Source organism: Pagrus pagrus (assembly GCF_965226575.1).
Source record: "Pagrus pagrus genome assembly, contig: HAP1_SCAFFOLD_52, whole genome shotgun sequence".
NCBI lineage: Eukaryota > Metazoa > Chordata > Actinopteri > Spariformes > Sparidae > Pagrus > Pagrus pagrus.
In genome coordinates, this window is record NW_028175411.1 from 28,007 (window position 1) to 40,100 (window position 12,094).

Below are 12,094 nucleotides of genomic sequence, written 5' to 3' on the forward strand. Positions count from 1 at the left end.
CAGTTCAGGCTAGTAAACCTGTTTGAAAGACCTTTTTTCAGTGAAATGCAGCTTAGTGCAAAAACAGGCTGCTCTCGCTCTGAAACGCTCATTTTTCACATAAGCCACTTTTCAGCCTTAGGCGACTGTACAGTGCAAAAACAGGCTGCTCTCGCTCTGAAACGCTCATTTTTCACATAAGCCACTTTTCAGCCTTATAGGCGACTGCACAGTGCAAAAACAGCCTCCTCTCGCTCTGAAACGCTCATTTTTCACATAAGCCACTTTTCAGCCTTAGGCGACTGTACAGTGCTAAAACAGCCTCCTATCGCTCTGAAACGCTCATTTTTGACATAACCCACTTTTCAGCCTTAATGAATGAAATTCCAGGTAAAAACTCCTTTGCCATGAAGAAGATCCAAATTCAACCAGTTCAGGCTAGTAAACCTGTTTGAAAGACCTTTTTTCAGTGAAATGCAGCTTAGTGCAAAAACAGGCTGCTCTCGCTCTGAAACGCTCATTTTTCACATAAGCCACTTTTCAGCCTTAGGCGACTGTACAGTGCAAAAACAGGCTGCTCTCGCTCTGAAACGCTCATTTTTCACATAAGCCACTTTTCAGCGCTAAAACAGCCTCCAATCGCTCTGAAACGCTCATTTTTGACATAAGCCACTTTTCACCTTTAATGAATGAAATTCCAGGTAAAAACTCCTTTGCCATGAAGAAGATCCAAATTCAACCAGTTCAGGCTAGTAAACCTGTTTGAAAGACCTTTTTTCAGTGAAATGCAGCTTAGTGCAAAAACAGGCTGCTCTCGCTCTGAAACGCTCATTTTTCACATAAGCCACTTTTCAGCGCTAAAACAGCCTCCAATCGCTCTGAAACGCTCATTTTTCACATAAGCCACTTTTCACCTTTAATGAATGAAATTCCAGGTAAAAACTCCTTTGCCATGAAGAAGATCCAAATTCAACCAGTTCAGGCTAGTAAACCTGTTTGAAAGACCTTTTTTCAGTGAAATGCAGCTTAGTGCAAAAACAGGCTGCTCTCGCTCTGAAACGCTCATTTTTCACATAAGCCACTTTTCAGCCTTATAGGCGACTGCACAGTGCAAAAACAGCCTCCTCTCGCTCTGAAACGCTCATTTTTCACATAAGCCACTTTTCAGCCTTAGGCGACTGTACAGTGCTAAAACAGCCTCCTATCGCTCTGAAACGCTCATTTTTGACATAACCCACTTTTCAGCCTTAATGAATGAAATTCCAGGTAAAAACTCCTTTGCCATGAAGAAGATCCAAATTCAACCAGTTCAGGCTAGTAAACCTGTTTGAAAGACCTTTTTTCAGTGAAATGCAGCTTAGTGCAAAAACAGGCTGCTCTCGCTCTGAAACGCTCATTTTTCACATAAGCCACTTTTCAGCCTTAGGCGACTGTACAGTGCAAAAACAGGCTGCTCTCGCTCTGAAACGCTCATTTTTCACATAAGCCACTTTTCAGCGCTAAAACAGCCTCCAATCGCTCTGAAACGCTCATTTTTGACATAAGCCACTTTTCACCTTTAATGAATGAAATTCCAGGTAAAAACTCCTTTGCCATGAAGAAGATCCAAATTCAACCAGTTCAGGCTAGTAAACCTGTTTGAAAGACCTTTTTTCAGTGAAATGCAGCTTAGTGCAAAAACAGGCTGCTCTCGCTCTGAAACGCTCATTTTTCACATAAGCCACTTTTCAGCCTTAGGCGACTGTACAGTCCTAAAATAGCCTCCTATCGCTCTGAAACGCTCATTTTTGACATAACCCACTTTTCAGCCTTAATGAATTAAATTCCAGGTAAAAACTCATTTGCCATGAAGAAGATCCAAATTCAACCAGTTCAGGCTAGTAAACCTGTTTGAAAGACCTTTTTTCAGTGAAATGCAGCTTAGTGCAAAAACAGGCTGCTCTCGCTCTGAAACGCTCATTTTTCACATAAGCCACTTTTCAGCGCTAAAACAGCCTCCAATCGCTCTGAAACGCTCATTTTTGACATAAGCCACTTTTCACCTTTAATGAATGAAATTCCAGGTAAAAACTCCTTTGCCATGAAGAAGATCCAAATTCAACCAGTTCAGGCTAGTAAACCTGTTTGAAAGACCTTTTTTCAGTGAAATGCAGCTTAGGCGACTGTACAGTGCTAAAACAGCCTCCTATCGATCTGAAACGCTCATTTTTGACATAAGCCACTTTTTACCCTTAATGAATGAAATTCCAGGTAAAAACTCCTTTGCCATGAAGAAGATACAAATTCAACCAGTTCAGGCTAGTAAACCTGTTTCAAAAGACCTTTTTTCAGTGAAATGCAGCTTAGTGCAAAAACAGGCTGCTCTCGCTCTGAAACGCTCATTTTTCACATAAGCCACTTTTCACCCTCAATGAATGAAATTCCAGGTAAAAACTCCTTTGCCATGAAGAAGATACAAATTCAACCAGTTCAGGCTAGTAAACCTGTTTGAAAGACCTTTTTTCAGTGAAATGCAGCTTAGGCGACTGTACAGTGCTAAAACAGCCTCCTATCGCTCTGAAACGCTCATTTTTCACATAAGCCACTTTTCAGCCTTAGGCGACTTTACAGTGCTAAAACAGCCTCATATCGCTCTGAAACGCTCATTTTTGACATAAGCCACTTTTCACCCTTAATGAATGAAATTCCAGGTAAAAACTCCTTTGCCATGAAGAAGATCCAAATTCAACCAGTTCAGGCTAGTAAACCTGTTTGAAAGACCTTTTTTCAGTGAAATGCAGCTTAGTGCAAAAACAGGCTGCTCTCGCTCTGAAACGCTCATTTTTCACATAAGCCACTTTTCAGCCTTAGGCGACAGTACAGTGCTAAAACAGCCTCCTATCGCTCTGAAACGCTCATTTTTGACATAAGCCACTTTTCGCCCTTAATGAATGAAATTCCAGGTAAAAACTCCTTTGCCATGAAGAAGATCCAAATTCAACCAGTTCAGGCTAGTAAACCTGTTTGAAAGACCTTTTTTCAGTGAAATGCAGCTTAGTGCAAAAACAGGCTGCTCTCGCTCTGAAACGCTCATTTTTCACATAAGCCACTTTTCACCCTTAATGAATGAAATTCCAGGTAAAAACTCCTTTGCCATGAAGAAGATACAAATTCAACCAGTTCAGGCTAGTAAACCTGTTTGAAAGACCTTTTTTCAGTGAAATGCAGCTTAGTGCAAAAACAGGCTGCTCTCGCTCTGAAACGCTCATTTTTCACATAAGCCACTTTTCAGCCTTAGGCTAAAACAGCCTCCTATCGCTCTGAAACGCTCATTTTTGACATAAGCCACTTTTCACCCTTAATGAATGAAATTCCAGGTAAAAACTCCTTTGCCATGAAGAAGATACAAATTCAACCAGTTCAGGCTAGTAAACCTGTTTGAAAGACCTTTTTTCAGTGAAATGCAGCTTAGGCGACTGTACAGTGCTAAAACAGCCTCCTATCGATCTGAAACGCTCATTTTTCACATAAGCCACTTTTCACCCTTAATGAATGAAATTCCAGGTAAAAACTCCTTTGCCATGAAGAAGATCCAAATTCAACCAGCTCAGGCTAGTAAACCTGTTTGAAAGACCTTTTTTCAGTGAAATGCAGCTTAGTGCAAAAACAGGCTGCTCTCGCTCTGAAACGCTCATTTTTCACATAAGCCACTTTTCAGCCTTAGGCGACTGTACAGTGCTAAAACAGCCTCCTATCGCTCTGAAACGCTTATTTTTGACATAAGCCACTTTTCACCCTTAATGAATGAAATTCCAGGTAAAAACTCCTTTGCCATGAAGAAGATCCAAATTCAACCAGTTCAGGCTAGAAAACCTGTTTGAAAGACCTTTTTTCAGTGAAATGCAGCTTAGGCGACTGTACAGTGCTAAAACAGGCTCCTCTCGCTCTGAAACGCTCATTTTTGACATAAGCCACTTTTCACCCTTAATGAATTAAATTCCAGGTAAAAACTCCTTTGCCATGAAGAAGATCCAAATTGTCGGGGTTCGATACTTTGAAACGCTGGTTTGGAAAGATGATGGCCCAGTCGGCAAACTTTAGTTTGGTGATTTTCTTTTTATTACACCAAAAACCCAAAGACAAAAATACCCACAGGTGGCAAAGCAACAAAAAAAACGCAGGAATATTTACAATATGACAGAGTAAAAAAAACATTTACAAGGAACAGGCAGCAACTGTCATCCACATGCCACTCAGCCGAATCCTTCCTTCAAGTGAGCCGAGCTCTCTTTAAATACCCCCTTGGCCCCTCCCCCGGGCAAACCAATTAACAAAACACAGGGGTTAAGAAACATAAACTGGGAAACAACCCAGATAGCAAAATTCTTTTGGCCCATATCTGGCCCACACCTGACATGTTCATCCGGTCCACATACCGCATGGAATGATGTCACTTGGGAGGTCCGCTCCTGTTTGCCAAAAGTGGGCCACAACCAAGCCATCACAATGCCAGATGTCAACCAAAAACAGGCCAAATAAACCAGCAATCAACCGAATGTGGGCCACTGTACACTTTTATTCTGGCCCAAGTACGGCATGGGAAGATGACACAAGGGTGGTCCACAGTTGTTTGCCAGAAGTGGGCCACAACCAAACCAACACAGTGCCAAATGTCAGCCGACACGCAATAAACCAGCACTCACCCAAATGTGGGCCACCACTGTACATTTTTATTCTGGCCCACATCCCACATGGAATGATGGCACATGAGTGGTCCACAGCTGTTTGCTAGAAGTGGGCCACAACCAAACCAACACAGTGCCAAATGTCAGCCATGACCAAATAAACCAGCACTCACCCAAATGTGGGCCACCACTGTACATTTTTATTCTGGCCCATATACCACTTGGAATGATGGCACAAATGTGGTCCACAGTTGTTTGCCAGAAGTGGGCCACAACCAAACCAACACAGTGCCAAGTGTCAGCCAAAAATAGACCAAATAAACCAGCACTCACCCAAATTTGGGCCACTATGCATTTTTATTCTGACCCACCTACCACATGGAATGACATGAGTGGTCCACACTTGTTTCTCACATATGACCCACAGCCTAGTCATAATGCTACATATTAACCAAGAGCTGAATACATCAGAACTGGTTTACAGTCTATGATCTTGTCTAGCCTGTACACATTGGAGTCACAACCAAACCATGACAAAGTTCTATGTCAAATATGAACACATCATATAAATAAACCAGAACTGGTCTGAATTTGTGGCTACTGTACATGTCATTATGGTACCTCCAGATACTGTGTTAAATGGTGGCAATGGTCCAGTCTTGTTGGTCTCAGTCAAAGATGAAGATACCTACTGAAGAATTGAAGAAAAAACCAGACACGAGAAACAACTTGTGAACAGTAGAGAACTATTTTATTTTTTTAACATGTGCCACAAACAACAACACAACACAAACAAAACAAACATGAAGATGAACATGAAAATTCTGACTGCGGAACACTGTTGCGGAACACGCTCACTCATGGCCCCACCATTGTCTCCTCTTCATCTGGCCCTTTAAGAAATGCACAAAAGAACATATTTTGTTGACTCAGTAAAGCAGTACTGTGGTTACTGTATATGGTTGCAGTGCAAAACACAAAACCTTATCAGGAGACCAAACAAAAAAGGCCCTGTAAAGTGATATAAAGTTATACAATATTGTGTTCATCAAACACTCTGACAAACTTCACATTTAACCTGAAGTTACAGTAATAAAACATAATGTATATTTGAGTTTGTCTTCATGTTAAAGGGGAATAGTGCACAGCCATTTGATTTTTTGCTATTTTGCTAACCTTTCCTCAGCATTTGTTGGTTCACTGAAGCCAGCCATAATGCAATTAATGGAGCATATCATATACATGTTGCAATGTGTGTATTTGTGTGGTTCTATCCTTTCATAAAAAGATAATGGATACAGGGTGTTTTGGTGTGTCATGATGCTGCCAGCACGAGAGCTGGGATACTGGGTCGGAGGGTCTGATCTTACAAGGTTGGTTTTCAGCCAAGTGACGCTAGGTGGAAGGCAGAGAGCCTCCATTCTCCCTGGAACAAGCCAGCAACATTACTCTGAAGCTGTTTCATTAAAGCATAAGTAAGCGGAATGTTTGTGTTAATATAAGTCTTATATAGTTATATCTTCCGACAGCAATCACTTATATAGAGTGTTTGGTCCGAAACACGGGTCTGTCAGTCACCCTGCTCTGCTGTAAGCCGAGGAGAAAACTTTCCTTGTATCCTACAACCTTTATCCAATGAGGAGAGAGAACGGCATAAAGGGGCGGTCCTCTCTGTGTGTGCAGCCAAGGGATGCACGCGCATGTGTTGACGTAGGGAAGAGGGCGGGGACTGCTAACTCCATCCGCTGACAGGAAGTTAGCCAAAACGACCGGATCGCTTACTTCTGCTTTAAGTAAAAAGTAGGTAAAAATCTTGAATATTTCCTCTTTAATGACTCTCCATGGGGACCCCCAAGATAGCTGTCAGTCTGGTGGTGCGTAATAGGTATCCACAAAACTGGACATTTACTGGACCAGAGGTCTGTGTGCTATGGCACGGTGCTCTGGCGGAACACTGGGGCCATACTCAGATCTAAAAGCCCTCACAAGAGGAGAGAGTTGGGATAAAAGTTGAGGTGAGGTCTCTCTGTCCTGGTTTATTCTTTATATATTATGCCAAGGTAAGTATTATATTCCATTGCAACATGGCTGAGGCTCTCAGTTGGAAGCAACTCCATCCTACATATTAAACCTATCACATATCAAGTCTGAGATGACAATGAGTCAGCTAGCCTCACTCACACAATCGCTGTGTAGTTACATCAGACCTGCCCACATGGTGGAGCTGAAGACCATGAATGCAGCAGTAAAGGGAAAAGTTTGAGGTTAGATAAGACCACATCTTAAGACTCAAAACTTCATCCACTCATGTTAACATTAGAAGTATGTTTTTGTGTTTGATAGGGGGTTCTTTCATTCCAGCTCAATTTAGCAGGGAGATGGCATGTAATATTAATATATTTAAAAATATATTTCAGCTGTTGCTTCATATTCATTAATTTATTTTGTAGATAGAATATTATACTAAAGTCAAATACAGTTTTCATTAAAGATGTGTTTCTAACTGAAATGTGATTTCCCTACTTTTCAGACCCATGTACTGGCTTTTAAGAAAGGCAATGGGTGACAATTCCAGTTACAGTTTACATTACTGTCCCACCACTGCCAAGTGAAATCTTTACATTTACAAGAAAATGGCTATGCTTGCTGCATGGTGGCTGAACAAGCTTCTAATTCCTAAGTGACCATAGCGGAAAAAATGGCAAAAATCACAACACTGCCTTTTTTAATTGTATTTGCTCATTTAGAATTGGGGAGATTTGTTCTGTACTTTGCGCTCGTTTTTTTTTTACATATGCTGACAGCTTCATCTTGATTTCTGCTGTAGAACAGTATCACACATATATTGCAAAATAGGTATTGTAGCTGACTTACGTGCGAGCTGTGTGGCACGCCTTTTCTCCTCTCTCTCTCTCCTCCCACCATCCCTGTCTCCAGCGAGATGAAGCCACCTTTTTATATAAGCCTCCACCTCCTGGTCTGTTGCAGTGGCCGTCAATTGATTGTTTCTGACCGTTCCTAAAAATTGAGAAAACTGTAAAGCTTTGGATAGATTGCACACAATGGTGAGAAATGGCTAACTGCATGACATGCTATATCCTGCCCATAGTTGGGCAGCAATGAATGTAGTTTGAAAACAGTCTAGCCATGACCAGCCAATTACTAAAATTGTAGGAGGAAAACTCTCGCCTTCAGCTGACGAACTGATTGCAGACTGGTGCATCTTAGAGCAGGGGGCAGATAAATAGCTGGAGAAGATGGTGAAGCACATAGTTTTAGATATTTTTATTATGGTGCAGGTTGCTGACATTTCGGCACAGAGTATGTCTTCTTCAAAGCAAACAGAGCAATTTAAGAATGGCAGCTTTAAACTGGTGCCTTATAAAATGTGATTGGGTGTATATGTTGTTGTATTATAAGTATTTTATAACGAGTATTAGACTATCAGCATTTTTAATTAATTGTATTACTTAAAGCTATGGTCTAAGGTCTGAAAGACGATGAGAAGCCGCCATTAGCAGCACCGTGGAGAGCTCCAGAGCTGGAGGGAGACTCGTCGCTCTGGGCGACCCAGCACAGGGTGCTGTATGTGGGGGAGAGGAGTAGGAAGACCGGGGCCTGTAGCTCCGCGGCGCCGTAGTTCGCAGAGCGACCCCGCTCAGGTTGCCGCTGCGGCTAGAAGCGGCTGTGTGTTGGGGAGAGGATCAGGGAGACTCGACGCGGCACCGGTACCAGTAATAACGGCAGCAACACATTCTGTGCTTCTGTACTGTGCTTCTCTGAATCCTAGTGGGGCTTTCAGCGGCATGTGTTTAAACATGTACCCTCTGACTGTTATAATCATATGGATGCTGTTATAATGTGTTGTGATTGAGATCCTGACCCACCAAACATCCTGGAAAGTGACAAAGTTACGTTTTTCGTACAAAATTACATAATCACCATCAGTAAACAGGACGCTGTCTGACTATTTCACTCGCGGGGAGGGATGCTGTTTTCTGGAGGGAAAGTTCACTGCCACAGAGATTTATTTTTCTTGTCTCACACAGAGTCGTTGAACATGGGTCGGCATGTTCTCTGACCACTTTGCCACCACTTCTCAACTGCCTGCTCTGCATTATAGTCCTCAACCTCAGGGAAATGCAATGATATACGGAGGAGGGAATTGAGCATTTTGTTTGAGAGTGAGCGTTTGACATTTTTTTTTTCACTGTCCCGTAATTGTCCCGGACAAAATATAAGTGTGTCCCAGCAGGAATTTTTATGGTCCCCGCCGGGACATCGTTAATTTCGAGCCCTGCTGCCTGGTCATATTAACCTTGTATAAAAACTGAATGTTAACTAGCTAACATTTTTCGCAGCACTGGCAACCTGACAAAACAATGTGAAGTTCCAACAATAAGAGCTGAATGTTTCCCACAGAAATTCATTCATTTATTTTTCGTTCAGGGACTCACCTCACCGTGACTTCTCTCCTCGATCTCCGGCTCGCGCACTTTTTGCTCCCTTGCTCCCTTTCGTCAATTCGAATATGATGCATTCAAAAGACTCGTAATTTGGAAAACTCCAACTTAAAGCGGAAAAAAACATAACGGAAAGTAGAGTTTGAATAAAGATACGATCCTTACAGACTTAATAGCGTTGACTTAATAAAAAAAAAAAAAAAAAAAAAAAAACACTGTCACTGTGGGTGATATGTTCAGGTAAATGTAGGTCAATACATTTTCCAATGTCGACCTGCCAGTCATTTTCTATGTGACACAGAGAGCAGGTGGGAGCGGTTTCTGTTCACAAATGAACTGTCACTCTTGGCCTAGGCTATGCTCTTATTGGCACACTCGGTCAAGGAATGTACAGTATGTTGTGAATTTAATGAATTGAATTGAATTTATTTATTTAAAACAGGGACAATGCACAAAAAAACATTAATCTTGTAAGACAAGAAGAGATGCTTTGAGCCAGGTTATAGTTCCGCCTGTAGTCCCTGGGCAGGTAAAGTTAAAGCAGATACAGTATTAAAATCATTGAAATATGAGTGACATGATGACCATAATATTTTAAAAATAGACAGAATACACTAGTAAAAGCAGGGAACAAGAGCACCAAATCATGAAGTGCACAACAGCACATACTCTCTCTTACTCTTATCACACATTCAAACAGATAACAGTCCAACTATCCTCCTCTAATAACCACATTCATACACATATTAATAACCAGACACGTATACACACATGTAACTCAACAATGTGTGCAAACTCGCTTCCTCAGTAACCAGCGCTTTGACAAGCATGAGAACATGTAGGGATTTGTACATAGAATAAGTTCTGGAAGGACATTCCATTGGCCACACATGAAAATGCATATACTCAAATCAGAGAAAACACAGAATTGTTGGTCAATATATATATATTTTTATAAATTAACTTTGATCAACAAACAACAAATTCATCACAGTCAGCATATTATTTATACTGACAGATAATATTGCACTAAGAGAAGAACAAGTTAAACTTGACTATGCCTACTGTATGTAATTCCTGCTGGTATCAGACGGATAACAACTCTCAGAATTCACCATCCGCTTGTTGTGTTAACTTTTTTCTCTCAGATTTTTATGAACGGTTTTGTTTCTCTTTGTATCATGGGTGCAACATCCGGGCTTGCCATGGGGATGTGTTGTTCATGATAGACATTAGCTTGGATAAAATTCTCACCTCCATAGTGGAGAACACAATTAAGGCAGTTCAGGCCTAAAGGTCTTCAGTCCTCTAACTGCTTCAAGCTCCAGCAAAGAAGCTGGACGGGGGCTCCATTAGTGGCGAGCTTCTTCCAGAATGAGTGAAGGATCAATATTGCAGGTCGTTCATGCTGCAACATTGCCAATCATGCCCATCATGGAACATTTCCACCGAAAAAGGAATATCTACTTGCACTTTGCACTTTGGATTCCTTGTTTTTTCCCCTGTCCGAGACTTAGGCTCGTTGACTCTTTTGTTGCTACTTTATTTCTGTTGGACTTTGATTACCTGTTTATTTACCTCTTTCTAAAATAATAAACTGTTCCATTTGAGTCTGCATTTGGGTCCTGTTATCCCCTATACCCTGAATAGTGGACAGCGGTTCAATGAGAGAAGCAAACTAACTTAACTTAACTTGTCTTGTCTTTTCTTGTCCTGGCACATTTGTACTTCACAAAGTATGGACACCCACAATGTTACTGAACCATATGTGGGCCACTTTAGGCTCACATCCAGATTAGTCAATGCTAACTTGCCGTCTTTCGGCCAAAAATGGCCCAAATGTGTTTCAACAAAGGTGGGCCACCTGTGTGGAACCATATGTGGGCCACTTTAGGCTCACATCCAGATTAGTCGATGCTAACTTGTCGTCTTTCAGCCAAAACTGGCCCAAATGTGTTTCAATAAAGGTGGGCCACGTGTGTGGAGCCATAAGTGGGCCACTTTAGGCTCACATCCAGATTAGTCGATGCTTACTTACCGTCTTTTGGCCAAAACTGGCCCAATTGTGTTTGAGCAAAGGTGGGCCACATGCGTTTTCTCATAAGTGGGCCACATAGGCTCACATCCAGATTAGTCGATGCTAATTTGCTGTCTTTCGGCCAAAACTGGCCCAATTGTGTTTCAGCAAAGGTGGGCCACTTGCGTTTTGTCATATGTGGGCCACTTTAGGCTCACATCCAGATTAGTCGATGCTAATTTGCCGTCTTTCGGCCAAAACTGGCCCAAATGTGTTTCAACAAAGGTGGGCCACGTGTGCTAAACCATATGTGGGCCACTTTAGGCTCACATCCAGATTAGTCGATGCTAATTTGCCGTCTTTCGGCCAAAACTGGCCCAAATGTGTTTCAACAAAGGTGGGCCACTTGCGTTTTGTCATATGTGGGCCACTTTAGGCTCACATCCAGATTAGTCGATGCTAATTTGCCGTCTTTCGGCCAAAACTGGCCCAAATGTGTTTCAACAAAGGTGGGCCACGTGTGCTAAACCATATGTGGGCGACTTTAGGCTCACATCTAGATTAGTCGATGCTAATTTGCCGTCTTTCGGCCAAAACTGGCCCAAATGTGTTTCAACAAAGGTGGGCCACTTGTGTTTTCTCATATGTGGGCCACTTTAGGCTCACATCCAGATTAGTCGATGCTAATTTGCCGTCTTTCGGCCAAAACTGGCCCAAATGTGTTTCAACAAAGGTGGGCCACGTGTGCTAAACCACATGTGGGCCACTTTAGGCTCACATCCAGATTAGTCGATGCTTACTTGCCGTCCCTCGGCCAAAACTGGCCCAATTGTGTTTCAGCAAAGGTGGGCCACTTGTATTTTCTCATATGTTGGCCACTTTAGGCTCACATCCAGATTAGTCGATGCTAATTTGCCGTCTTTTGCCCAAAACTGGCCCAAATGTGTTTCAGCAAAGGTGGGCCACGTGTG

At 42.1% G+C, this 12,094-nt stretch overlaps 1 long non-coding RNA gene across 1 annotated transcript; it reads right to left on the reverse strand.

The window, feature by feature from the left end:
- Positions 1 to 5,378: 5,378 nt before the first annotated feature.
- Positions 5,379 to 9,172, reverse strand: LOC311253843. Its single transcript, XR_014621964.1, has 3 exons — positions 9,101 to 9,172; positions 7,518 to 7,661; positions 5,379 to 5,536 (listed from the first exon to the last, which is right to left on the reverse strand). It is a non-coding gene; the product is annotated as an uncharacterized lncRNA (long non-coding RNA).
- Between the last annotated feature and the right edge of the window lie 2,922 nt (positions 9,173 to 12,094).